The 27538-nt window shown below is 43.3% G+C and overlaps 1 long non-coding RNA gene across 2 annotated transcripts; it reads right to left on the reverse strand.

Moving 5' to 3' along the window:
• Positions 1-602: 602 nt before the first annotated feature.
• On the reverse strand, positions 603-26067 carry LOC115378138 (uncharacterized). 2 transcript variants are annotated; one of them, XR_003930103.1, is made up of 3 exons: positions 25961-26067; positions 17497-17633; positions 603-1013 (listed from the first exon to the last, which is right to left on the reverse strand). It is a non-coding gene; the product is annotated as an uncharacterized LOC115378138 (long non-coding RNA). The 2 variants fall into 2 exon arrangements; XR_003930102.1 differs by lacking the exon at positions 603-1013 and adding an exon at positions 11998-12132.
• Between the last annotated feature and the right edge of the window lie 1471 nt (positions 26068-27538).

The raw sequence follows: 27538 nt of genomic DNA on the forward strand, positions 1-27538 counted from the left end.
TTCTGGTGGGTGGAGTGGAAGAACAAAGGCAGACTTGTTAGGGTTTAGATGCCTTTATTATTCTTTTATTTGGCTGCAATTTCTTGTCTGTCTGTCCATATTCATTAAGATTTTGGCTACATGGACTTGTAGTTTTGTAGCTCTAGGGCTAGTTATGTGACTCACGGTTAAAACTTCATATTTCAAAAAAAAAAAAGAAAAGAAAAGAAAGAAAGAAAAACCGGGCACTGTACTTTCTCTTTTAGACATCAACATAAATACCAAACCTGTCATAAGTAGAGGTTATTTTAACTCATCATATATTTGACCTTATACTTATTTAAAAAATAAATAAATAAATAAATAAATAAAGCTGGAACCATAATATGATTCAATAGATTTAAAAGGAAAACAACATATGCATGCAACATCAAATAGGTCAAACATTATTTATTATAAAAATTAGGATTCAAATTATTCCAACATATGTTTGGGGTTGTCTCTGGGATTCTTCCATCAATTCCAAAATTTTAAATAATCAACAGAAGCATCATAGTGAAGTCTGCAGGTTCAAGTTCAAGGTATAGTTGTATAATCAGTGAGACAGCAACAGCTACAAAAAGATATAAAACTGCTTACATACACAAATTATTTCTTTGTGACTTTTTTTTTTTTTTTTTTTTTAAAACATCAAGCATCTAAAGTCGTTCAGCAACTCTGTGCTTCCTCTATAGCAGGTTCGTCTCTCATGGGTTATTAGAGCTCATCACCAGGAGATTATCATCGCTCCCTGAGATTAGAAAGCTGTGATCCTTCCCAGTGTAGAGAACGTTGCCTGAGTCTGCTTGGGTGCTTGCGTAAGGCCAGGGGTTTTCTCTCCAGGGCCCTTGCGGCGACTCTGTTGCATATGCGGCCACTGGGAGCACGCCGGCGAAACACGCTGGAGGAGGTTTGCCGCCAAGGTTTTCCTCCTCCTCCTCTTTCATGGGCTTTCTCCTTGACCAATCAGAGCTCCTCGCGGAATCAGATCAGATCTAAAGCACAGGAGAGTTCATTCAGACAGAAACGTGCAATAGATGGCTCATAGCAGAAAATGAATCCCAAAACTGGCACTGAAAATGTGCTACAGTGCAATTACTCTAATCATCATTGATACCTCAAGATGATACCTCATATTTTATTTTATTTATTTAACCATTAATTTACCAGGACAGTCCAGGAGAGTCTGAACAAACTAAGTTCTTGTCCCCAAAGTCCTTCAACAATGATTTAAATACTCCAAGGGAATGAATTTATCCAGCTTAAAAACCTCTCGTATTTTGTTCCAAGCAATGGGAGCAGTAGATTGAACAGCCCTTTTCCCAAGTTCTGTATGAGCTGGAGAAACAGATAGCAGTAATAACTCTTGTGAGTGCAAACTGTAATTGACAAGGACCTTTTGGCACATAAAAGCACAGAGGTATGATGGCAGCGGTCCTAAAACCTCCTTATAAACAGAAGACAACCAATGACTCCATGTGTGGTCAAAGCAGGCCAGCCAACCCAAGCAAACGAAATGCAACGAGTAAATGCTCTGCAGTTTGTAACAGGCACCATGGTAAACTGCACTGAGTGTGCGTAGGCACTGAGCTGATGCATGCACAGTACATCTCCATAATCAAGCACAGGCATAAAAGTTTTGAGCTTAAGGCCTAAAAGAGGTATCTTCAATTTAAATTCCAAGGTATTCATTTGACAAAAACAGTCCTGACTTTGTTGCCTGTGGAGAAACAATATTTGGCAGATTCAGAGGCTTACTTGTGACATTTGTGAGAGATTGTGCTGTATAGTATTAAAAGCAGATTGTAAGTGCTGGCAAGCTTTGGGAAAAGTGTCGGCTCAACAATAAATAAAAGTGTCATCCGCATACAGAAGCAGATTAGCGTTCGGCAAATTTTGCCCTTTTTACATATCAAGTTTAGCATTAACCTAACCGTCCCTACTGCAACTCACTCATTCCTGCATCTGGTATCATATCTTAGTGTCAACTTAGTTCTACAGATGCACCAGCAAGGTTTGTTGAGACTGATCATTCAATCTATTTTCCCACCCACAACATCTGATTCAGACATTAATTTTGGTAAAAGTAATTATACACATTAAGCTTTTCAGATGGGCCTGTCTTAAGATAATTAATTTTTTTTTTTTTTTAAACAAAAGACCATATTAATTTTATTCTTTTGCTAATTATGGAGTTGCACATTCCTAGAAAAGGGCACAGAGGTACCAATTTCACATTTAGCCGATATATATTTAAAATAATATTGATCGACAGACAACTGTATTCATCCGGTTAATTCATCCCATTCATTTGGGCCAATATGAACATTGTTTGTTCAAGCTGATATTGACCAAAAAACCTGCAAATATAGATATATTTGCAGCGCACTAGTCTGAGGGTCTGCAGCAGGTCTGTGGCCTGGCTGTGTTATATGCACTCAGGCCTGCTCACTGCACATGGAAAAGAGGAAAGTTGACTGTCAGCTGGCAAAATTGCAAGAAGCTTGGATTCAGCTGTAACAAGCCCCCCACCACCAGCAGCCCCCCAGCAATCAAAATTCACTTGTTACTCTCGTTTGCTATGTCAAAGCACAGCCTCCCTCATTACATGATTGGACAAAAAGGCTTGATGACTTGTTTTGTGTTAACAGGTCTCTAACCAGACGCAAATTCTTACAGAATGCAAATTTGCTCCGCTTATTCCGACCAAGCTTCCGCAATGTCCCAATCCCTCTTAAGCTTCTTGTTGACCGCGTCTGCCAGCTTTGTGTACACAATTGGCTCCTCAGCTATTCCAACTGCATCATTAATGTCTGCCCTTTTGTGCCGCTTAATTCCACTGGGATAAACAGACTCACGAATACAAAATTATTTTCTAACATAGATAATTAGCTGAAGAAACAATCCCAAGTATGAATAATAATCTGCCTCGGTAACATTATAACTCTTAAGCATGGGAATAGGAGGGATTTGAATGCCGAGGGAAATGAGCTTATCAAATAAAGCTTGAAAATGTGCAGTGAATGAAATGAGTCAATCATTTTAATGTGAGATGGGAGCCCTGAGGAGAATAAATAAGCAATCGTCACATCATGCAGGGAGAACAAATGAGCATGGTACACAATTAGGCAGGGTCGCATTTTGCCAGAGCTGTGAACGTGGGGTGCGCTAATGAGCTGTGTGAAAGCGTGTGTCTGTGTGTGACTATTTTTGTGAATGTGTATAGCGAGAGAAGGGGAAAGAGGATGTAACAGACGAAAATGCTGATCCCCAGCCCTCAAAATTCTGATGTACAGACTAAGACAGCCAGACAGCCAGACACACAAGTGGCAACTCAGGCGAGAGACAAAGATAAAAGTAAGAGGGGCTGGTGGAGAAGAGGTGGGCTATCAGTCGACTTGGCATCTGGGGCAAGTAGACATGCAGGCAGACAGAGCAATGGGCAGGTACAGCAGCCAGACAGACAAAGAGAAGAGAAGTGCTTCAGAAGGACCAACAGTACAGGCTTTCAAAGGCGACTCATAGTTATTAACTATTCAATCACATAAAGGAGAGCTGAAGGCGTGAAAGGTTGCGGACCAAAGCACTTTTGCTTCAGTGCATTAAGAGCCTGGTCCAGCACTCTGGCTGCGTGAAAGAGAAATAGATTGCCTCCCAGGAAGATGACTGCTCAAAGGGGTTGGCTTTTTCCCCTTAATAACAGCAATCTGCTGTGAAAATCTAATCCCAAGTACCATTTACACTGAATCTAGATAACTTCTGCTCAGAAAAGCGTACAATATGAATATTTCATTCCCTGATATACAAATAAACAGAACAAGCCCCCCCATCAATCAGGGGACATTCTCCAAGGAAGTGAACTGGAAGAGGAAATTGCTAATGAACATTGCGCTGCTGGAAATGCACATCTTGAAACAGCACTGTGGCTCCATTGAACATTTGGCCAAAATGAAAATACAATCCTTCACAAGAGCAGAAAATCCATTTGATCATGTGTACAAGGGTGTACATGACCCTTATGATTGTGGGGGAAAAGAAAAAAAAAAAAATCGAAATAAGTGAAAACTCTCAACGATGTTGATAACCTGCGTGACATATTCACCACGGCAAATCAAGCATGAACGCTGTCCCTCAATTGAAGTAACAGCTCCATCTTTGCCATTAAAGCCAGATATGGATGCACCCCTTAAACCCCCTGCTCTCCTTCTCACTGGCCTAATTCCCCCTCCTCAGTGGTGGATAAGAGGGATCAGAAGTCCATCCATATGCATGCCCAACTATCTGTAGAGGGAATGTCAGGTCTCAGCCTGGCCAGCTTTCTGAAAGTACTGGTAATGACACTTAATGAAAGCTGGGGAGCCGAGCACGGCGAGGGAGAGCTTGTGTGTACTCCTCGCCGCCCCGCCCCACCTCCAGCCCGGGCCTTCAGACGCCATAAATAAACAAACGTGCTGCGTGAGAATGGATGTGCCGTTCCCCGAGCTCCTCTCATGCCATCCACTTATTTATCTATTTATTTGTAGTTATTCCCTGGCTCTCCGGCTTTCACTCGGCCCACCTCTGTTCTGCCAGCCCCCTGCGGGCTTTTTGTGCGTCCCAAAACATTAACCGGACTTCACTCCAGTCGCCCTGCGGGCTCTAATGGGCCGAGTTTGCCCTCCTCTGGTCTCAGGCCAGGCAAAGCATACACAAATATACATCCATGCGGAGCTGTCAGATTACTGTACGGCCTCCGAAGCAATTATTCGGCCGATGCCACAGCGGTCCTCTTTATTATCAAGCTGAGTTTACTTACGTTTTTGAATGTACAAACTCACACAATCTCTATCTAACCGTGGTTAGGCTTTTATAAAACAGGTTAGTTTTGCCGTACAAAGGAGCATTTGTGCCTCCTGTGATGCAGGTGATATAGTTTTGAGGGAGGATGAGGAAAAAAGTGTGTGTATGTATGCGTGTGTATGTGTGTGTGTGTGGGAGGCAGTCATTGCAGTGACAGTTGTGTTGAGGAAGAGGAGGAGGAGGGTGGCGAGGCTCAAAGTAAACAGAAGGAATGAGGGGATAGAGAGGCTCTTCTTAGCACAAGCTCCTAATCAGTACAGTCAACACACAGCTCTGATTGGGTTCACAGCGCTTTCCCCGGCTCTCCCTCTGCCTCTTTCCTTCCACCGCCAAAACTTATCCCTTCAATCAGCCCCAATTTCCCTCGTTTCAATTTGAGAGGATATCAGATAGGAATGTATTACAGGCAAATGCCAGTGAACACAAATCTGGCTTACTTTAAGGCAAGAAGGTATTGGCCGGGCAAAATGAGATGGCTTCAACTGTCAAACAACGATGTGGAACACCATTTCACCAATAAATAACCCCTTTCTCAAGCAACACATAGAAAATTCATATTCGATTTAGAAAAAGATAGCAGTTTCCATGGTGATGCTTGAGTGGCACGTCTTCCGAGAGTGTCCTTTCTGGCCTCGCTAAACAGACATGACTACCGCCTGTCTGTCTTTCTGCCTGTCTGTCTGTCCGGCCAGGGGAGAGAGCGTCCTTGGGATGGCTGGGCTTGGCTGAAGTTTTCCTCCTCGAGAGGCCCAAAGCGAAGTAAAGCAAGCTTGCTCACTGCTGTACCAAGACCTTTGATCAATGTCTTCCCCGGCCACCCTCAAGATTTCCCGGCTGGCTGCGCAAATGTGTCTTCGGTGTTAACAAGCTATAGCCATCAGTTGAGGCTGGGGCATGCAGGTGCGGGGTGAGCCAAGCTGGCCAGTGTCAAGCAGATTGCACTGGGGGTCAAACTGTGTGCATAAGGAGAGGAGTGCTAAACATGGCTGTATGTAAAGGAAAGCCTCTGCTCTGGGAGATGGAAAGAGTGGCTGAGATGTGCTGGTGCTGCATTAACAGCAGGGCCCAGGGGGGGCGGGGGACTTCAAACACTCATGTGCAGGGCTGTTTGGGGCTCTCAGGCTGCTGATTTCACAGCCGGAAAACACAGGCCATTAGCCACAGTAACACACTGAGGCCTATGCTAATCCCAGAACAAGAAAGATCAACATGACAGCCAATAAAATCCTGGGAGCTGTGCAGCAGCTTTGCTTTTTCGATGATACTGTCTGTGATGTGCAGGTGAGTGTTTGTATTGACCCGTGTGGGAGACGGCCCAGGCCAGCAACACTCGCGCTCTGTCTGAAAGCTCGCCGCTTTGTCACTGACACTCTCTGGAGCCAGGCGGAGGGAGAGCAGAGAGCATGTCGTCGCCGGGGTTTGTATAGATTTGTGGCCTTTCTTTTCCAGGAGAGCTGGGGTCCTTGCCAGAGCTGTGTTTGTTTCTCAGAGAGCAGAGTACGATGATCAGAGCCAAACCACGGATCCAGGTCAGAGTCTGCCGTGTCTCCTTTTTTTTATAAACTTGGTCAAAGGATTCAGAGAATAGAAACAGGACTCCTACATCAGGATGGAGGGACTATCAGTGGTACTGTAGATATCAGTAATACATCACACACACTGACTTCAGAGGCCTGACAAAGGAACAAGTGACATTCCTGCACACTTACTATATGTAAGCAGTAGCGGCAGTTTAAATTCACTAAAAGTTGTCATGTGTATGAATATGGACATAAATACAAATGTGTAGCTGTGCTGTGGCATCCCTGCAGGACATGTATGGGACATTCTGTGCACATTGGGATTTACCAAGTTATAACTGCAAAATAAACACTTGTGGGCTCGACTATGCAGAATGGCACCATTCTGACAGTAGATGCATAGCCCACACTGAGCACTGTGGTAAAATAGAGGCTTATACTCTATGTCCTTGTATTAGGTTGCTTCTACCTGAGTGAAGCTATATAAATCCACCATATACAAACTGGTAGATTGTCCCCAAAGACGCTGGAGAAAATCTACCATTTTTTTTTTTTTTTTTTTTTTTTTTGGTGTGGGATCCGTTTGTGGAAGTAATAATCTTCCAACTAAAGGGGAAAAAACCTGTGGGCTTGATCAGCACTCTGAGTGAATGGAGAGGCTGCTGTGTCTGGATGGATAATGGTGGACCGTCTGTAAGCTGAAGCTTTGACATTTAACATCAGAGGCAATGGTTCTGGTAACACTTAAAAATGCAATTTAATTCAATCTAAAACACATTACAAGGACATACCTAATTATTTACAAGACGGTAGAACTATGGCTTTAATCCACTATCTCATAATACCCTGTATTGATTACCACTGTGCACTACAGCTAAGATGTGTGTTTTCAGTACAATTTGATTATTGCCAATCAATCTGGGTTTTAGCAGTCAGCTTGTGACAAATACAGTGATTATTATGATAAAAATCATTATCTTGACTGTGCTGCTGAGTGAGGCGTTTTCTCAGTCAAGGCCTGGATGTGCTTGTGTTTGGGTGACAACCCAATTTACATGAATGGAAGCTGAAAATGAAAGTGGGGTTTGACACTGCATCACAATATTAGTGAATTCGTTCAAGTGTGTTCATTTTTGTGATATATTGTGTACCTGGGACCTTCTCCACTTCAATCCTCTTCTTGTCGAGCTCAGCTTTTAGTCTCCTGACCTCAATTCGCAGACCCTCCACATTCTTCTGCAGGTGGCTGTGCATGCACACCCACACGCACACCCACACCCACACCCACACTCAAGGTATCATATATGCAGCAATGCACAGTATTTCATCTACTGTTACATTCGAGAAGAAAGCACATAAATACAGCTTCCGTATGCCCACTTACTCCTCTTTGGTTGTGAGATGGATGATTTTATTGCTTTGTTCTTTCATTTTCAGTTCCAGTTTTTTGTTTGCAACAGAGAAAGGTCATGTTAACAAAACATGCTGTCCATTAGCCACTGCTATGATAAAAAAAAAAAAAAAAAATGGGTGCAAGTGCAGACTTAAGCAGCTGTGTGGCATGCTTTAAGGTCTTACTTTGACACTGGGGAGCACCAGCTCAGTGCCTAACCGAGTGCTGCCCAAGGACTGCCTCAAAACATCCACCTTGAGAGGGAGAGATGGAGGCAGAGTGAGACACCAAGAGTGAGATGCGAGAGAGAGAGATGGTGAGAAAGGGAAGAAGAGAGACAAAGAGGGAGAGGGAGAGAAAACAAATCTCCATATCTCAAAGCTCTGATCAGTTTCTAGGGGTTATCTCGGTCTGTATCTCAGCAGCTGCCACAGTTTGCGTTTACTCAAGCTCAGAGTGTAAAGCCTCGATCTGCGGGGAGACACCGGCACACCGACACTGACAGAATCAAGGCGACTGTTTGTCATGGTAACTTAGCAGGGTCCCTACTACTCTCATTGACAGCAGCTCCTCATCCCGGGCTGCCTGTGATGCCAGCCCCAGTGCTCAGACTGCACCAGCCAGACACTCACCTCTGCACAGGCAATAATTCATTGGCAAATTATTTTACAACAGGAACAAATATATGTTATACATGCATGTGAAAATTTGAATATGTTTTTTATTTAATATGGAAATATGAGACCAGAACATTAGGCAATGACCATTCCTCCTATGGAAATCCCCAATATGTGCATTTATTTCATTTCTGTATGGGGCAAGCCAATCGGAGAAATTCTTGAATCTTCAGAATATGATGAATTACCTGGACGATTCCTCTGAGAAAAAAGTAAACACGCATGTTTATATACACTACAATATGTTATGTCCTCTTACTAGGAGTTAAAAGATGTAGTTCTGCTTGTAGCTATGGCTAGCAACTACTAATCCTAAGTTTGGTCCTCGTCTACCATTCAGTCAGGGAAGACAAACACGATTCTTCCACATTTATTGTGTCTCTCCATTCAAAGTATAAGCCACTTCTTACATTTCCTCGTCATTCAGCTCATGACCACTGCCAAACTCCCCTCTCGGTTCAGTACTGGATCTCAGGCACAAACAAATGCCCTCAACCAAGGGCTGTCACCTCCTCACTGCACCCACACCACTGATAATTTCCAAACACTATTTACGCTGTCTAACTTTTCTTTGTCAGTTGATGAAGGAGTTTGAATCACTATGCATGTGTCTTCCTCTGCAGTCTGCTCAGGAACATAGTTTGTGTATAACCAGTCAGTTTGGATCACATGGAGATTAATAAGAATCTACTCCCTATGTCTCTATCACAAAGACTGGCACCCAAACGTCCTCCTTGTTCATTTGTTTGCATTCATTTGGTGGCAACTGAAAATATAATTGTGATGAGTTACATCACTCACTAGGTCAAAAATGATTATTTCTATATTTATTTAGATGAAAATCGGGGCACTACCTATCAGCAGCCAGCCTGTCCTGTCGCTCCCCTCTCCAGGTTCAGCCCCAGAGCCACATCCTGCTATTGAGGGAGATGGAGGCTGTATGCACACCACCGCCATCACAATGACCTTTCCACAAGCCCAGGGAGCACGCAATGCAGAGGAGAGGCAATAAAAGTAATGAAAGAAGCAAAGGCAATTAAAGTGGTGTGTGTGAGGGGAGCGTGGCGGGGATGAGCCTGACTGGAGGCGGCCCCAGAATGCACTACAGCTCCATATCCCCCTATAATCCCTGTGTGATCGCAGAGCAACCCTGGTGTGCTCCCAGTCTGATCATCCTCTCACAGCATTCACCAGCTAATCCGTGCAAAAGGACAGCCATGCACACACTGTACACACACACGCGCACACACACACAAACATTAACTCACAGACACGTATGTCGCCACACACACAGTAATCATTGTAGGCTGCATACAATATATGCTCCACGAAAACAAAAAAAAAAAAATAAGGCAACTACCAAAAATAAATTACGAAACAGTCAGGCACAGATGTGTACACACACACATGCACACATGCACACACATTTGGGCCAGAAAATGAGTTGCTCTCCTCCCGCCCTCTACGGCGCAGTGTTTCCTTGCGGCCAGTGAGAATCATTAATGCCCTTCCTCTGATGCAGCCACACAACCAACAGCAATTATTTCTAAAAGCAAGAAGTGAAAACAGACAGCTAACGCACAAACATACACGGCACATAATCATTATTTTTTTGTTAGTCTGGCTGTGTGGGGGTTGAGGAGGTGGCAGCAGCTTGCACTTCATTTTCTCTGGCAGAGTTTACTGACCGCAAAATGACAAGGATGCTTTTCCTAAACCAATTAAGAGGGCTGCAGCGCTGCTGTTACCATGTGACATTGACAGCACTTAAGGAGGCTGACGCCAGGCCTTAAAGATGTGCCAGAGATGTGCCCTTGGCTCAGAAGTCAGTACATACACACATACACACACACGCGCACGCACGCACGCACACACCACCACACGCATGCACATAGAAGAGAGCAAGCAACAATATGTACTCCAAGAGCTCCAAACCAAAACAAATATATAGAACTAGTAAAACACTAATCCAAAGGCTATCTGAGAAGAAGACATTTCACAGCACAGCATCTGAGCAGTTCAAACAAAAAGCTTGCACTAGCTGCCTGGTAATAGAAAGCCTATTCTATATCCAGACCGTGAGTTGAGAGAGCAGACCTCGTTATCTAATCAGCTTTAGGAATACACAGAAAAGGCAATGCTACGAGTCTCAACCCTTTTCTTGACAACAGAACCTGATCTTGCCTGTAGAGTATAATTAGTGAACAGAGTGACCCTTGAAGGTTATGTCTCTACTTGAGAGGGTCTGTGTGGTCTGCACTAATGACCAGAGCACTCTATGAAAGAGGCCAGCATCATTATGCCCCCTCCCAGCTCTGGCTATCTTAAACTAATATCCACTATTGAGAAAGGAGATGGGATTCTTCTTCCTTCCTATTATAGAGCACTCACATCATAGTTGTGCCTGAGGCTTGTAGGGCACTAGCTGGTCAAAGAGCTGCTTAAGGAGGGGAGAGTAGGTGTGTAACTAGGCTCGATCAGTATCATACTTGGTCCATTCACTCATTGCTGCATGGATACTGTGAGCAGTTTAAGGAAACAGAGGCAGCATGGATCGCATATTAGAGTGGCGGTACAGCTTGCTAGAAATATGGATTAATTGCGATCCCAATTTCAATGATCTGATATTGATTCTTAAAATAATTCGATCAGATTTTTATTTAACCTAAGCCTTTTTCAGTGGATGTGTGAAGATTTGCACTAAATGTTATTTGCAGCACGCCTCCCATCTGCCGAACGACTAGCCTTCGGAAATTCAATTGACCAAATCGTGTTTTGAATGAATGAACAAAAGCGGGAGCTCCGTCCCTGAATCCAGCGCCACCGAGCCTAAAGGCAGACGTCCTGATGCATTTTGGATTTAAAAACCGTAATGGAAAAGAAGAGTTGGACAAAAGTAAGACTGCTATTGTAAATGAAATATAGGGAGTCGCTTGGGGGCACACCTTTTCATACCAACAAGGAAAAGAATTTTTTTTTTAGTATATTCCTGGAAACAGTCAAAGTCAATTGCAAAGCATCAAAGATATATTGAGACCGTTTCACCTGCATAAGAACTTAACCGGAGTATGATCAATCACCAGATTACTCCTCACATGTCAACACAGCTTCAGATGACAGTACTGACCTGTCCAAACACTTTTATATCCACCCAGCGGTCAAATCAAAACAAAACAGCACATAGAGTACATCTGTGCAAAAAAAATTAATACAGAGGAATATCGCAATATTCTGCTTGTATCAATATCTATCATTTATGCACTTCACCTTCATATGATCTACATTTGAATGCACTTTGTTCAGTGCATTATGTCATGTTTATATGCACTGGAATAGGAATTTTCCAAGCAATACATATCGATACAAGGGGTTAGAGAATCGATGCAGGATTGCAAAAAATATCGTAATACTCAGCTGTATTGATTTTTTTTTTTTTTTTTTGCACAGCTCTACTTACATATACTGTGTTGGATAAATGACAGCCTAACACATTGGGCCCGTCCAGCTGAACAGATTGATGCTGATGTGAATGTATGTTTGTCTCTGACCTCACGGCTGTGGGCCTCTGGTTTCTAGCTCTGCTGCTGCTGAACTGCGTTTGCCATCGGTGCCTCCTGCTGCCTCTGGGTGGCGCTCTGCAGCTCTGCCACACACTTCAGGAGACAGTTGTCTCCTGCTCTTTCAGCTACAAAGAGAGATAATAGGCGGCTGTCAGATACGCTCCTTTCTCCTCATCTCCCCTAATCAGCTCTCCCATCTCATGCCACTATGCGAGTGCTGGAGTTTCACGTAGGACTAGGTTTGATAATCACGTGCCATCTTAACTCTGTGGCGGAGATTTAAAGCACATAGGTGGGCAGATGAAAGATACCCCCTTATATGCATGAAAGAGATCAAATTGGGATTAAGGAGATTAATTTCAGATGGTAATTGAGAGAGAAACTTTTTCATTAGATTCATCTAACTTTCTAAAAGATGTCAAATGTGGTGTGATTTAATTTGCTAACAGATGAATGGTTGGTAAATTGCTGTGCTTCAGGCTTGTGTCCCTTCGGTTGGTGCAAAATCATATATCGTCAAATTCCATGACTTGTGCAGATCTGACTCATTTCTCTCTGCTTCCTTGCTTCCTCTGGGGTTAAAAAATAATTACTAGTTTTGAAACACAAATTCAGACAGAAACTAATTCAATTTAAGAGCATGGCTGGAGGGAGAGTCTGAGTGGCGTATAAACGGGTAAAGCCAGGCTTCAATCAGAAGACAAGTGCAGGGAACAATCCCCCCTTCAGAGATGACAAAACGACCTTGGAAATGTTCAGACAGTCAGATGAGAGCAGGGATTCACACCGTGACATTCAGCTTGAGAAGTGCTGCTGCTGGATGCCACCAACAGCAGCAGATAAACACCGACATGATGAATGCCTTCTCATCGCACAGGTGTGAAGCTGATGAGTGCATTACGTGTTGGGTGATAGAACAATTCCCTGTTTGTGTCTGTCTCTCTGTGTGTTTTGCATGTGTTCTTCATCAATGCATGACTAATTAATGCTGCAAATTTTGTAGAACAACTCACGTCTTGGTAAGATAGTATTTTGGCATGGGATGTCAACAGTTTGATCTCACAAATTCATCAATTCAATATTTGTTTTCACAGGTTTTCTGATCTAGCATTGCCTGTACTAATTGAACTAGAGCATATTTCACATTAAAAATTTGAAATAAAATTCATGTTTAGCCTGATCCTGAGGCGACAACATGTGGGACAGGCTTTACCACGTAGCATTTGGGTGATGCTGTCACTCAAAGCGCCCTACAGTACCATGAATCTTTGCGTTTTTAGGCCCAAGGGGAAGTCAAACACCTGATACTGCCCGTGGCCATAACACACTCTAAATATTGAGCGATAAAACAAAACCTTCAGCCAGAAAAATCTTGAATCTGTACAAGTCAACTGAAAATCAACACTCTATCATGTAATAGTCCATACTCCGCTATCTCAGAATTAAGCAAACCCGGCAAAGATGGGATTTTCTAAGCAGATTTAGATCATGGGCTCTAAAGCCAAATGTCACAATGATTACCTGAGTTGAAGATGAAAAGATTCCAGTCCTGATAAGATTCCAGCAGATAAAACATGCACAACCGAACCAACTACGTGTTTACAGAGCAGTACACCGAGACACTTACTTCAGTCAATATATTGATGTTCTGTAATAGGCTCTAAATGACTCAGGTTAGAGACTAGGCTGCGCCGCGTCCCCTCTCACCATCTTGTCGGTTTCTCCAGTTCATCCCGCCGGGAAAGTACAACACCACAAGATGACCTGGGAATCTTAACCTTAAACTGTCTCTAATGGCTAATTAACTACGTATATGGATAAAATATATTGCTTTTTAAGTCCACATGACACTAATGAAGGGCGTCTTAGTGGGTAGAAAGACTGTCCCAGAACCAAGAGGATGCAGATTTGATCCTGACACTGACTCACTGACTCCAAGTCTCTCTGGATAACAACATCAGCTAAATGACAGCAAAAAGGCTGAGAGGATGATACCATTTACCTGAACATAACACAGGTGGTGTCCACTGTGAAATGGAAAAAATGCAGGGGGGAATCAGTGCTCCATCAATCACAAGTAAGGATCCTGTAACAAGTGATCCGGCGCTATAAACTGATTTATGAATTGAGGTGGCTAGCAGGCCTTTCCTTATTCTTCTCTTACTTACTTTTAACCTTTAATCTACATTCATAATTTCACTGGTTATGTTTCAATTAGCTGTGTTCGACATATTATTTTTATTGCTTGCCCTCTTTTTTTATCCTCCTTTGTCTTATCTTGCTTGATTGTTTTGAATATGAAGTACACTGAGCTGCATTTTATGTATGAAAAGTGCTATATCATGTTTTTTTCCCTTGTCATTATTATTACTGATATTTTTTAAATGTTCTACTGTCCTTTAAATGACAAAGTCAGAAATATGCTTTGTAGCAAATCACCTTCTCTAAGGAATCATTTCTTTTTTTGCTAATTTATGAAAGATAACTTTTGGGAAAGGTGTATTATTTGTGGCAAACTTCATCAATAAACCATGGGTAAAATGGCGATTTGCTCTGTTTGGCAATAGCTGAATTCTTCCAGAGCCTTGGTTCGATCAATATATTGAAGTGTTTAGTAGGTTAGAATGTTAGATGTTAATGTTAGAGACTGTGGTGTGCAGCATACCATCTCACTGAGCATTTCAATAGGAAAGTAAAATAGCAGCAACAGGAGCTGGGAATTTCTTTTGGAATGCAAGACACTTAAGCTATGTCTGGCTAAATGGAGAATCTTTTATGATTCTAAAAATTATTGAACTATACCATGAAGGTCTACATTCAAATGAAAATGTTACCAGAATTATACTCCTACTCTGTTCTACCCCTCCTCCCCTATTTGATTGCTTCCAATATTCAACCCAGCCATAGGAAATTAAAGCGCTCTAAGTATGTCATGCATGGAACTAAATCAATGGAAGGCAGTGTGTGCATGTGTGATGGATTTAATCTGACCAGGCAAGCTTTAACATTTAATGAGAGGATGTTCGCTAATTCTGCCGGCACAGTATCGCTTGGTATGGCATGTTGTTTTGTGATGGTGACATATCGCTGGAGCATAAGTGAAAGAAATGGAATCACAGAACTGCATGACTGTTTGTGTGTGTGTGTGTGTGTGTGTGTGTGTGTGTGTGTGTGTGTGTGTGTGTGTGTGTGTGAGGGGTGACCAGGGCCTATTTACCGCCAGGTGAAGCAACTAATTAAATTGTAGAGGGCAGCCTAGTTCAGTCCCCTCTCTCCTGCCAACATTAACTAAGACCACAGCCACGGGTCAGAGCTCTTGCAAGCTCAGGGATGCAAGTTGTAAAGAGAGGGAGGAAGCAGGAGGGAGGGAGGAAACGGGGCTTGGTGGCGCTGCACTTTATTAGTACACATACTGCACGCTTTTGGCTCCTTTTTGAGATGCAATACCCCAGGACTACGCACGAGAAAGTAAGGAGCCTTTGAATACAGGATGCTGTGTCACTGACTGTGTGTGTGTGTGTGTGTCAGGGGCTGGTGGTGGCGAGTGAGACTGGGAAAAGCCCCAAGCCTTTCCAATGCGCACCTCCCTCCTCCATTGACAAGTGGGCCACAGTAACAGCTAATCGATAGCCTGTGAATTCCCCGTGCACCCCCCTCACCACGCTGATCAATATTCCTGGCAATTAGAATCCCCTATCTGCATGGCTGTAGGGACCTTGGGGTGGCTCGCCAGCCCACAAACACCCAATTTAGTCCTCAGCCTATCACTTAATTACTAAATCCTCCCTAATGCCTATTGGCAGGTGGCAGGCGTGCTCAGAGTGGCCCCGGCGGCTGAGTGAACAGGAGACCTTTGGCAAGGTGCTGGTTAAGATGCTCCCGTCCCTCTTCTCCTGGCCAGTTAAACATCTGATTTCACAAGAGGGCCTCGACCCGAAATGATCCGCCTATTGAGTGCCTGGCCCACACGCAGCCCTGACGGATGGCGTGGGATGGGAGGGGTGGAAGGTAGACCGGAGGTTTGGGGGCAAAGGACACAGCAGCGCAGAAACAGCCTCAGCCACAAGACTGTGTGCGCCTGCATGTTGGAGGCACGGCAGGATTTTAAAGGCGTCCACACACACACACACACTTTCCTGGTGTTTTATCGTACTGACTGAGCATCACACATTGGGCCATGTCTACACTAATCCAGGTACATTTGAAAACTGTGAAAACTGAGCTTTTCAAAAACAATCTCCAAGTTGTGTAAATCTGAAAACGCTGGCATGGTGTTTTTTTTTTGTTTTTTTTTGTTTTTTTTTGTGACTGACGATAACAGACCTTTCTGAAAACAATGATGTACGTGTGATCTAGTGAACGCTTCCACGTTCCATGTTGACCGGAAGTTACATAGTTCTGCATGTGTGCAATTGAGATTTTGTGGTTTTTTCGGGTGTTTCGGAAAATGGTGTGAAAAAAAAAAATGGTGTGGTGTGAAAGGTCAAAGCGGTGTTTTTGGATTCATCCAGCTTAGCGTGGACATGGTCTTAGATGGAAATATGCAGGTAGTCTTGAGATAATTCATATGCTAAGGCCAGACAAAAAAGATTTCTGGGTTCCGGTTCCCGACCGAGTGTCCCATTTAACTCCCGAGTCAGGTTATTTTGGCTTATAGTTTATATTGGCTTCTGTGTAAAAATAAAATAAAAAAATAAAATAAAGGCACTATGCGACCGAGTGTGACCTTGTTGGCATTGGTCAAAAGTTAAGCAGGGCTTTTATTTTGATCTATGTTGCACTCGCCTTATTTGTGATGTTCTCACGTAACTTCGGAAAATAACTTCATGGAATCAGGCGCCACAGACAACACTGGCTGGAAAGAATGGACTTCCGCACGGTGTGTGTGTGTGATTTGCCCTCGCAAACCACCAGTGAAAATAATCCGACTACAAGAGAAAACCTTTGCAGATGTAGTGAAAGAGGGGAAACAGTGCCATTGTAGATTTGCACATGACCCCACCGTGGAGCTTGGCTCTATGGCGGTGGGCATGATGGGTGTATTCGACTTCAGGTACCTAGCGCTGCGATGCGAGCCAGAGACACCTCCCTCTGCTAGTAATAACGCTGCCCCGTCCGTTAAAAAGGTGGTAACTTATGCAAATATTGAATTAATTATATTTAAAAAGCAACCCATGCATCGCTTCCGAAAATAAAAAAAAAGAATAAAATAAAATAAAATCCCTACCAACCCATCCTTCCCATGAATAAATAAAATAAAATAAATCCCCTCTATCCATCCTTAAAATGCGAAATAAAATAAAAAATAAAATAAAATAAAATAAATTCCCTACCTATTCATGCCCTTAAATGACAAGGAACCGGAACCCAAGGTATTTTTTTGTTTGGCCTAATAGAACAGACCCAAACCATTCAGGTCATTTGAGAGGACAAACGTATGTGGCTGTATTGTTGGGGCAGAGGATATTTAGGAATGATGAAGTCTGTACCTGCAGCTCTGTGGTTCACGCTGTTGTGGGAAGCCTCTCCTTAAGCCTTAGTAAACATGCCTGTAGCTTCCTCTGGTCCTGCTGCACTTCAACCTCCGACAGCAAAGCTCGCTCCTCCTGTCGAGCCAGCTCCTGGGCTGGAATATGAGAGTAAACAGATACATATCAAATGAAACATATATAAAAAACATACAAATATACACACAGATGTACCGTGCACACATTTGTCCCTGCTACTGTGAACCCACTGCTGGGGTGACACTTACAGAGCAGTTGTCTTTGAGTATTCACAAAGTACTCACACAGCTGTTTTGCAGTCCCCTGCTGGACTTTCCACTTGAACAAATCCTCACTACTATATTTTGTTTGTCGTGCCCTTTTTCTGGCTGAGTGTCCACTTTGTTTACTTGGTTCCGCTTTTTACCGGATCTTTTTTATGGGTGTGCATACGTTAAGGGTCTTTTAATATGCATATGTGCATGCTTTCATAGTTTTGTCAATGGGTGGGATGTGTAAATGTGTCTGTTCCACACAAAAGCCCCGCGGCAGTGAACTGATGGGCAGTTGCATTGCAGGCAAGTGGCTGAGGCAGCTGGGACATCGCACACACAGGTGATCTTCTCTCACAGTGTATTAAAGCAACACTGGAGGCTAGCTGACCTGACACTAAAAACCTGTCACTGTCACTCCCCCGCTTCATCTGTCTCCCCCTAATTTATACCATTTCAGTCATTCTCCCCGTGTTTCGCTCGCTTTCCTTGATTTCACAATTTGAATAGCCTCTTCTCAAAAGACACGAGGAAAAAGAAAAAAGAGTGATGAGAAGCTGACAATGGAGAAGGAGAACAATAAACCAAACGCATCTGACAACTCTCTCGCTCTGAATGATTTTCAGGACATTTCTAACCCATCTGACAGTGAAGAATGACAGGAGAGATGGAAGAAAGAAGGAGTTGTGTGAGAGCGTGTGTGTGTGTGTGTGTGCATGTGTGTGTAGAACAAGTGATAAGCTGAACTTCCACACACACATACTCTGTCTCAAAAATATGGCATGTGCCCCAGTCTACCAAGCCACTTCATGACAGTGCTCTCAATCATGTAGAGAAGGCCAGGCTTTCCCCATTGATCTATAATACACTCTATACTATACAGTATATAACTATTAACTAGATATATACCTATGTAACTGTACATGCACGAGTGACTGCAGCAACTCCAGTAGGACGGTTCTGGGCAAAGACGGCTGATATATAATAAAATTTTTATTATGGATCAGTGGTTTCTAGATATATACTTATTTAACTCTGTAGTGCTGCAAGTGCTGCAGCTGCTGGGCACGTTGGGCCTCTGTGCGCCGGCTTTCTGCTCCACAGAGCTGGAGCTCTGCCTCCAGGCTGCCAACAGCAGCTTCCTGCTACTCTGACGCCACAGCACTGCCCTGTGGAGCCTCTCAGGCCTTCAGAGCCTGTCCCTTCTCTGCATTGCTTTGGAAGAAGTGCAGGAGGGGGCATAGTGTGTATAGTCCATAAATGTGTGTGTGAGTTTAACCGAATAATTCATATGCAGAAATGACATCTGACTGTAATATCCGGTCACGGCCCAGCAGGGACCCTCTCTCTGCCAGGGGACAGCGGGTCCTGCTCCGGTGTGGCAAACCTCTGCTGCCTGTGCTGGCCACCAAGCATGCAGGTTTTACATAATTTTTCTTCCCTTATTGGGTCTACCTGCTATAAAAACAATAACAATAACACAAAAACAAAAACAACAACACTGAATGACACTGTTTCCATTAGCAGAAGCCCCAGACTGCATCTTTCACCTGCAAGTCACCTGGTGTCACAATCTCTCACCCCGACAGAAATGCGGTATTTTCTCTGACATTCCGCCCCGGTGGTCCCTCATTATAACTTTGCTATGAGCATATGTCAGAGTCTAAAAGATGTGGATTTATAGGTAATTTATCGTATTACATAGGTTAAAATATGACTGCCTCCCCAAAATGTAGAGCATCTCCTGTATCGTTGCACCTACGTGGGTTGCAAATTAACGGGTGACCTGTTGACACTGCTGCCAATCACAGCCAAAGCTGAAAAATACCCAGGACCGTTGCAGGGTTTAGAGAGTGGGACTAAAATGTTGGATTAACCCGTTTCCACCGAGCTCTAGTCCCAGATGGTGGTGAGATTTTAGTTCAGTGTAAAGGGGGGTACCACGGGACCTCAACCTGGGGCTGCTCACCTGCCTCCTGAGGGGCGAACACTCTTGACCAGAATGCAGGACACATATGGAGCTATACAGCATGTTTCAAGACTCAATTTTATGGTATATGTGGGGATAAAAAGCGCTGTTTGATATTCTGTTCACTTTTGGGATTTCCAGTCTAACTGCCAGAAAGCTGTCTTTGAGCCTGTTGAGTCGGGACACCTCCTCTCTCAGTTGACGTACCTCTGCCTTATACACATTCAACTGCTGGACGCCTTGGGCATACCGCTCCAGGGCCTGGCAGAGAGCTTGGAAATGTGAAGGCACATGCATGCACACACATACACACACACACACACACACACACATGCATGCAGACACACAGAGCTGTCACTTTCCTGTCACATACCCATGGCAATGGCCTGAGGTGAAGTAAGGATGGCTGCCCCAAGCTTTACAGATACTCTTGAAGGACAGAGCAGAGGAGCGCCTGCCCTCCTCAACCCCCGAGCTATACCCCCACACCTGCTGCACCACGCTCTCTCAGCCGCCTGCCCCTAATTTGGTATTTCCATGAAGATGACATATGTATCAGGCAGAGCAGGAAATGTCCTGGGTCGGCAAAGAACAGCTCCCTGACAGGTGTCACCTCCAATCTGCACAGGCTTGCATCTGATGTGTTAACTATTCAATTAACCAGCACACCGCACTGAGTGGGTGCCAGCACCTAATTACCTATGAGACTTTGCCTGTGAATAGAGCCTGATGTGTGTGTGTGTGTGTGTGTGTGTGGATGACAGGTCACACATCATGTTACTGTTGAGGGCTCTTCTCACTCTGAACTAACTAGACATTCGCATAGAACATGATGCTGTGTCTGTGTGAGGGCGAGTGGGTGTGTCTGCCACCTCCAGTCACCCTTCTCCCTGCTTCCCTCTCTGAGCGCCCATCAAACATTGCAGGAAAAGAGGCTTATTGCTTTGAGTAAAATATGAGTGTAAACATTAAATGAAAATAAAAATAGTATAATTTAGCCATGTTGGAAAATAGGTCCTGCCATGCAGCCTCTTCATCTCAAACCATTAAAATAACGAGGTGTCACCAAGCTCCACTCTCACTGCTCCAATGTTGACACCCGTCAAGACAAATCTATATTTCATGGCCACTTACAGATGTATAAATAGCCAAATGAGGTGCGCTAACCATCTATAAAACGGCACTAAAAGGTTGCCAGAAGATGGCGGGTGTCGTGAGCCAGTTGCGCTGGTAATCAATCTGGGGTGAGAGGAGAGGAAAGGGGAGAAGAGTGGAGGAGAGGAGCGCATTGCGTTGGGTGGCGAGGAGGCGAGGCACAGCGCGGTGCGGTGCGGCGAGCCGGGCAGTAAATCACATCTGCACGGCGCGGTCGCTCCACTGACACACAGCCACTTCAACTGACATGGGGCTTGCTCGACAGCCTGATGGATCACCACACTACACTCCATTAAAGGCAAACGGGCACGACAAGCGCTGACATAACAAACAATTAGTCACTGCTGTGGGTATGGACTGGGTGCCGAGGGCCAGCCTGGTGATGGGCACTAACGTCCCGTCTCGGGCACTGAGGAGTGTTAAGTCCCTTCTACAACTCCGATTTGTTTGTGATATTAAGAGGCTACATACTGTGGAAGCAGTGCTATCATTTATGATTACAGGTCTGAGGCAATGATTTGCACCCACCATGAGGATTTTTCTCATTACTAATACACAAAAAAAAGACATGAATAATTCTACAACCAAATAAACAAGATTTTCCATGTTTTATCAGGCTCACTGTCGTGTAAAATCAAAAACATCTACCTCATTCTGAACATTGACAACAATATGGACCCTGTAACGTGGACCAGAAGTATCATCAGTGCCAAACAGATAATGAATAAATGAATAATAACAGGATGGGCCATGCAATACAGTCTTCATGAAATAACATCAATGATAGCTCAATCAACAACCGCTGCAGATGGTGTACAAGAAACCATTCCCATCTGTGTAAATGCAAGATTGACTTCCTTTTTTTTTTTCCAATCGATTCCTGGGCAAAAAAAAATCTTTTCACTTGCATCCTATACAGGGATGCCAGAGAACGTGGTCAGGTCCAGAGCATCGGTAGGGATCCAGTGTCTCGCTCAACAACACCAGCAGTGTGAATGCTTGCTGCCATGGGCCTTGAGCCTGACCCTTCACCTGATGTCATCCTCCTCTGCCACTGTAGTTGCCTTTTTGACACGGCACCCCCTGACCAGAACCCCTTGTTTCCCTAAGGAAACTGCTACAAAGTGTTGTCTCAAATCTACAGCAACTTAATTCCACACGGCATACCTTCACTGTTCAAGACTCCTCGCTCACCCTCAGCAGCTAGTCCAGTCTTCTTCCTTTCCTATGTAGTGGTGAGCATAGCAATTTTAACTGTTTGTGAAGTTGCGAACATGTCGTACACTGTACACTGTGGATATTGGAAAGCTCAAACTCCTAGTCAATGTCTGAATTTATGTTGGAAGCTCTATAAACAGCGAAATGATCCTGGGTCTTCATCACACTCGTCTTCTATGATGTAAAAGCAGTCGAAGGTAAAGAACCATACCAGTAATTCTGCATCTACAAAATGTACATACTTCACATTTCTGGTGATCATTTCACAAAGCATGAGAAACCAGCTATTGGTTTCCATTTATTCCACTATGACATGAAAATGAACTTTCAGAGTACACAAGCACTCCATCACCATAATGAAGTCGTCCATATTACTTTTCCTAAAAGCAGCACCACTGTTGTGTTTTGATGCCTTGAATTTGGGCAGAGTGAAACCCTCTCTACGCCAGAGAAAATAGTTCCCGGGAAAACGCTTGCATTACAGGGCCAAATACCGGTTCTGCATTTTATGAATGCTGACAACTTTGTTAGCTGCAGACGCACAACATTGTAAGATGGGTGTTTCCAACCAAAAATTCAAATTTGAAAATCGCTCTCACTCTTAAAGTCCTTGACATGGTCCTTTAAATACCATTATTTTTCATGGTTCACATGGAATAGAATGAGAAACGTTTGCTCAGAGACGGAAGTTTTGATGAACTGGCGCACCCTACAGTCAGTATCTTTTCATACCATTGTTTTCCAGTTGAATTTAGGGATTAAAATTAAGCTTCTTTACTTTACTAAGAACTCACCTGTGGTTCTATATGCAAACATTGAAAAATGCTGCTGGATGTCATACCCAAGCACTTTTTAAAAATATTAGTGTAATTTCTACCTTGTTCAGTGGTTAAAAGTGGAACTGACATGCATGCAAAACAGTTGAAATAATTTACTAACAGAGCTTAGAGCCAGACAGATTTGTGCTGTCCGCAGGTCAAGTCTAAGGCTGAGTTTATACTAATGGAACCACTGAATCAGAATATCTATCGGTGAGTTATTACAGGAAAGACCAACAGGCTGCAAGGTTTGCAACAGGAAATAGACGTATCTGAATAAGACTTTGTGCTTATGGCATGCTGCTGTTATTGGATGTCTACATTTTCAGACAGTCATTACTGATTTACCAGACTCCACTGCAGACTGGGTGAAGACAAAGATGAAGTGACCTAGGATGAGCAATAAAATCCTGTTGATATTTCTCAACGCACTCACAGCTTTTTGCTCATTAAAAATAACCACCCTCACTCTCTATCTCTTAACACACAGGAGCTTGGAGCAAAGTTTATACATCAACTAAAGAAACACCACAATCAGGGCATTGCAGTGGTGTGACGCCGTGGTCAGACTTCACAAATTCGACACAATTTTGACTCGGTTCTGTCATGACCAACAAATTTCCTCCTAACCCTAACCCTACCTGAATATGAAGTTCGTGAATGACTTTTAGGTGGCTTTTAACATGTAGTATGACATATTCCAAGGATTGAGAAATTTCTTGCAGGATGTTACACAACAGCCCAACATAAACAACATTTTTGGCTTTTGTTCTTGAGCGTCATACTGGTCATTTCTTGACTGCTCCTCCTCGATCACCGGTGGACGCTGTGCTAGATGGCGAAAGGTGTGGTATTGAATGATCGAGGTCAAAAGATAGTTGTGCTCATGAATGCATAAGGTTAAGAGGCTGTGCATTAATTAAGAGAGGTCTGGCATAAGAGGATGGGATCCTCCTTGGAGCAGAGAGATCCAGATTGTGTGGACTTGAGGGCGGGGCCAAACACCAGGGGAATTGTGGTGTGTCTGTTTACTGAGCTGATGGTGGAGTAGAAGATGAGTGTAATCGTAGATTGTGTAGGTCGCAGCACCGACGCACTTCAATCACAGATGGAAGTAAGCGCCCCAGCAGACCTCCAGCCACTTCTCCATCCGCCACCACTTGGCTCCACATGGTCCAACACCCATTATGTCACATACACACATCTCTGCCTCAGCATGACTTTCCACTTTAGTCCATCAGTGTGCTGAGATGAATCTCTTTCTCTTTGTCTCTTGTGCAAGCACACAAACTCTCGCACAACATACAAATTCACGGATGCATGAATATATCCACACAGGAAAACCCTAATGTGCACGTGAAGAGTGCATATCCGCACAGTCTCTCTCACACAAACACAACGATACAACTTCTCATTTTATTGAAACATAAACCCTTCCTCTTCACTGATCAAACCATGCAATCCAAGGCCTTCCTACAACAAATCCCTTTCCTGTCTTTGTTTCCCTGCCTCAGTAGACTTCTCTCTTGCCAGGCACTAAGGGTTTGCTCTTTGTACTGCTCTCATTATGCTCCACTGCTGCATGGCAGCCATGACTGCGATCAATGGGAATCAGTACAAACACTTAGTGAGGTCCCCAGCCCCTAAGGCTATACACTGTGGGGACAGACACTGCCTTTATGATCAACATCTGTATAAGGGGCTTCTGTATAATGACCTTTAGCCATCTGACAGGACAACGGGTTGAACTGTTTGGCCATAACTGACCAACCTTTGCCCCTTTTCCACCAGAAGGTTAATGGACCAAAGCTCCTGGGTCTTGCATTTGGAAAAGGGTTCAGGGGCCAAGCCAGTTGCATTTCCACTGCAACTTGAAAATAGTGAACTTTATCAAAATAAGGAGGAACTGTCTGGGTGTGACAGACATCAGCAAAACAGTAAAGAAGATGTCGCAGCCGTGGGTATGATTACTTACTACGGTGCAACCCTGTCTCCTAAAACTGATGTTCTCATACAACTAAACTGAATTCTCAATTATGTTTCAAGGGAATGTATTTTGTTGCAGATTACAATTGTTTGTGACATATCACAAAACCTTGTGTAAACTCTGCATTAGGAGGTAGATGGGGTGATTGCATTTTAATTAAGACGACCTGAGCTGGTGTTTATTTTTACCTTATGTTACCTTACATTGCCTTATGTTATGTTATATTACCTTAACCAAGTCATTTTTAGTGCCTAAATCTAACCTTCCCCTAACATTAAACAAATGTTTTTTTAGTACCTAACTCTAACCTTTCCCTAAACCTAACCAAGTGGTTTTTATGCCTAAACCAAACCTTTCCCTAATGTTAACCAAGTACTTTTTAGTGGCAAGCCCTAACCTTTGCTAGAAAAGCAAGAACTGAAAAAAGGAGACGACTTTTACAGAGTAATGGAGATCATCCTCTGTGACATGCCGTGCAGTCGCAAATGGAGACGAATGGTATGGCACTTTTCTCTCATTACTAGCTAAATCTCTTTGATAGAACTATCTAAGAATTTGTATTTATAGTCACTCATATCCGTTTTTAAAAATGGTGGGGGTGTTACTTCTTGATTGCTTGCACTGTGCATTCAACTAACCAGTGATGTTCAAGGCTAAACCTCCACCCTGAGGGACCACTTCCACTCTAGGAACTCAGAGAGTACTATCTTCCTGGGTCCTCAAACAGGATTTTGAATTCCAGGAAAAGTTCATGCAGTGGAAAAGGGGGGATTGTAACCTGACAGGCTTCTGATTTGGATGTGCTTAACAGACAAATTTGTGAACCTGAAAAGTCAGGTACCCAATGGTCTTCTTCCAATAGGAACTAGTAATATTGGGTTGGGTTAGTAAGTAGTCTGACATCCCAGGGTATTTCAGGATCTTTCTGTATGAAGAGCTGACACCCATGGTCTGAGAATCAGACCAATTTGTTGCTTGAGATGCTCTACCACATAGGACACAAACAATGAGGAAAGACCGTTTAGAAAAATAAAATCACAAAACATACACCCTCAGATGTTTTTCAGAGAGCTGTTCAGAGATGACTGGTGTGGGACCTCCTTGTGCCCTGGCCTCCCTCACATCCTCTTGTAGGGCTCGCAGAGTGCTGTCCTGCTGGGCCAGCTTACCGAGGCAAGCCTGGTAGTTGGCTCTGACGAGCACCAGGGACTTGGAGAGAGGTTGCAGTCTGGCAGCTATGTCCTATGCCAGGTTCTCTACCTCCTGCAGATCAGCCTCAAGTCTATGTAACACAGCCTCCAGGGTCCGGCTATGGAGAGTGAGAGGGAGAGAGAGAGAGAGTGTAAGAAAGAAAGAAGAGAGAATTCTATTTTCCACTAGGATGGCAAACGGTCATGATCAAGGCCAGCCAGAGCATCCTGCCTCAAATCAGAGAAAAATAACTGCAGGTGTAGGTAATATAAACTAGTGAATAAGCTGGTAGGTTAATTATCAAACAAAGTAAAATCAGTAAAGTAAGTAAGTAAGTAAATTAAGTAAGTCAGTAAGTAAGATAATTAAATAACTCAAGTAAGTAAGTAAAGGTACATAAAGTCAACAAGTAAAATAATGAGGTAAAATAAAATAAGCATGCGTTAAGAGAACTTTTCTGTGGCTGAAGCAACCACCATGGTGCATGATAACAACCATCCATATTATGGCAGATTGCAAACTAAAGGCAATGTAAAAAAAAAAAAAAAAAAAAAAGAAACTTTCAAGATTAAATTCTGAAAATGTGTGTGCGTTATCACGTCGATATAGAAATGTCTGTAATTCATTTTCACACAATACTGAATGCTCCATAAACCGGGAACCAATCGTTCTATTTTCCATTGACTACAATGCTTTCCATAAGGACAGAGTGTAAGCAATTTTTAAAAATACAGTTGTTGAGATAGTATTCTGAAATTTTGTTCCATCTGTAAAGACAGTAAAATGTCTCGTGTTGTTTCACATGAAAATTGGACATAGTGTAAGTGTCAATTCATAGAGTCACTGAGTAGTACAATTTACATTGGGACATTTTCATGCAATGGGGGCAAAATTTTTGATTAAATAAAAAAAATCATTCCCATTAGTTTTCCTAAAAGCAGCAGTGCTGTTGTGATTTGATGTCTTGAAATTGGGCGGAGTGACACGGTCTCTGAGCCAGAAAATAGTCCCTGGGGAACCATTTGCTGAACACAGCCAATGATCAGTTCTGTGGTTTATGAATGGTGACGACCTTGTTAGCCACAGAAGCAGAACTTTATAAGGTGGGTGTCTCAAACAAAAATTCAAATTTGACATCCCGGATATTTTGATTATAATACTTGTATGATCCTTTAATTAGTCCTTTCATGAAAAAAAAATGTAGTATTGATCATGATGTAGCATAGATCTGTTTTTTGTATACGATTTATTTATTTGTTTTAAGATTAGGAACACGGCTACAGCACCATCATCAAGACTATTTGCCCCAAATTTGAGAGGGCATTGCTTGTTTCGTTGCCCCATAACTAGCTTACAAACGATAATGATATATCACTACAAGGGGTTTGCTTCTTCAGACGACTTGGCTACCACATGTTGCCACTGTGTATCACTG

This window comes from Myripristis murdjan, chromosome 3 (assembly GCF_902150065.1).
Source record: "Myripristis murdjan chromosome 3, fMyrMur1.1, whole genome shotgun sequence".
Classification (NCBI taxonomy): Eukaryota; Metazoa; Chordata; class Actinopteri; order Holocentriformes; family Holocentridae; genus Myripristis; species Myripristis murdjan.